This window comes from Calidris pugnax, unplaced genomic scaffold (assembly GCF_001431845.1).
Source record: "Calidris pugnax isolate Ruff unplaced genomic scaffold, ASM143184v1 scaffold63, whole genome shotgun sequence".
In the NCBI taxonomy this organism is placed as follows: Eukaryota; Metazoa; Chordata; class Aves; order Charadriiformes; family Scolopacidae; genus Calidris; species Calidris pugnax.
This window is the reverse complement of record NW_015090852.1, coordinates 3,498,038-3,500,286: the sequence shown is the minus strand read 5'-3', so window position 1 is coordinate 3,500,286 and position 2,249 is coordinate 3,498,038. Positions and strand designations below refer to the sequence as shown.

The window sequence follows — 2,249 nt, the reverse complement described above, 5'->3', positions numbered from 1 at the left end:
CTGGCCAGGGTGCGGGGGCGGCGGCTGTTGTGGGGCCGAGGCGCGGCAGGTTGCGGTGGAGGGTGGAAAGGGGCCGCGGGGTTGAGGCGCCGCAGGTTGTGGCGGGGCCTGGGCGTGGGGCTGTGAGGTGCGGCAGGTTGTCCTGAGGGGGTGGCGAGGCGTAGGGTGGGGTATGCGGGTTTGTGGTGGGAGACTGAGGTGTTGCAGGCTTTTAGGGAGGTGGGTGGGAGGTTAAGGGGGTTGGGAAGTGCAAGATATGTGGGGCTGAGGCGTTTCAGCCTGCGTTGGGGGCTGAGTGGGAGGTTATGGGGTAAGGAGGTAAGAAGGGGTTGTGGGGAGGTGATGGGCTGCGGGGCAGAAGTGTTGTGGGTTGTGGTGGGGGCTTGCGTGGGAATGGATGGGTGAGTGTGGAGACGAGAATGGAGAGTGTTTTGAGAGGGCAGATCATGAGGTAAGTGGAAGGATTGGGATTGAGGAATGACTGGTTTGGGAAGGAGGAAGATAGGTGGGAGGCTGTTGGGTGTGTGGTTTGGAAAGAGATGTGCTTGGGGCAGGTAGACAGGATGCTTGGGTGGAGACTGGGAGGCTTCATTAGGTGTGAGTGAAGGTTATAAGGCGAGTTTGGAATATGCTGAGGTAGGATGGCTGGTATGCTGGTGGTAACTGGTTGGGGAAAGATGATAGTTTGGAAGGATGCACTGGTTTGGGGATGGCTGTGGTGGCATTTTATGGTGTATATTTGGAATGAGGCACTGAGGTGAAAGCAAGTGGAGAAAGTGCATGTCGTTAGGAGGTGAGTGGGGAGGGCCACATGGGTATTAGGGGTTGGAATGGGACAGGTGGTTGCTTTGGGGAATAGGTAGGCTGGGGAGGGGATGCTAGACAGTAAGGGCAGTTCTGGGTGCAGCTGGCAGAGATGAGCTGATTTGGAGGAAATGTTAAAAATAGCAGATTGGGGGGACAGGTAATGAAGTGGGACAAATGGAATGGTTTGGGAGTTGGGATAGTAAACTGGGGGTGAGAGGATTAGTGTTGTGAGAAATTAGTTGTGATATGAGTCCATGTAAAAGCAGATGGGAAGGAAGGCTGGGATGAGAAGGTGAGGGGGAAAAAAAGTAGGATGGGGATTGTTGGAGGGGGTATAGATGATGAGGTGGCAGAAGTAAAGAATAGCCAGGGATGGGTTGTGGAGGGGGAGCATGGCTAGATGTTAGCAACATGGATAAGAAAGGGTAGCAGGTGGAGAGATGATCCTGAGAGGTATCCATGGTATATAAAGTGGATGATATTTGTTTGATGTTAGGGATGTGATGATGAATTGTGCCTGTATCTGTCTGTCTGGCAGTGAGACCAGAATAGTGTCTGAGTAGGCAACTATGGGATCTTCATCAGTTGTTTCAGAGCAAATGTGCTAGCAGTCCCAAAAGATGTCAGGCCATTTGGGGGCCTCTGTTAAGGTTTGATGTGTGAACAGTGTCGTACCATGCAGGTGACTCTATTCGTCACATCTTGAATCCTGTGGAGTTCCTGGTCTTCCCCCCCTGCTCCCCCTAACTTCCTTTCTGTCTTACTAGGATTAGCAAAACTTGCTGTTTAGAATACCTGGGTTATGCTTCCCCCTCATCAATCATCCCCTAAATACTGTAAACAGGAACACGAAGACCCCTTACTCCTGCTGCTCACAACTTCCAGAAGTACCAGGTATGAAAGAGGTGGGATCTTTCTGTAAGGGCTTAACCGTTTCTTGACGCCCTCAGGGCTCAAAACCTTGGCCATGCCTCACCTGGACTCTGGCTCCCCTCAGCCCCATTAACTTTGCTGGGGGACCGGCCTCACATGTCCTGCCCTGCACGGGGCCTGCTGGCCGCCATGTCCCACTGCCCTGCTGTGAAGGAAAAACCCTTGAGGCAGCGGCTGCGGTTGCCAACGACCCCATCAGTGTGCACAGGCCTGTGGGGCAGCCCTCGGGGGGGTCGGCTACACCCCCTGATGTGCGAGGGCCCTAGGCCTGGGGAACTTAACTAGCACGGCGGGCGGAGGCCGTTGCTCGGCCATTACACCCTGAGGGGACACTGCGGGGCGGGACCCGGCACGGCACCTCCGCGCGTGCCAGCGGGCTGTGGGGGAGGCCGCCTCACGCCTCGGGACGGGGACCCGGCGGGATAACGCCTCCCTCCCGTCTGCAGGGGGCGCCCTCCCCGCCCCGTCCCACCCTGCCGCGCGCGCGGCCGGCACTCGGCGCAGGCTGG

General features: G+C 56.4%; 1 protein-coding gene across 1 annotated transcript in view; it reads left to right on the top strand.

Annotated features, from left to right (window-relative positions):
- Positions 1-2,249, top strand: part of KIFAP3 (kinesin-associated protein 3) — a 78,278-nt gene that overhangs the window by 2,437 nt on the left and 73,592 nt on the right. The gene's annotated exons all lie outside the window — the stretch shown is intronic.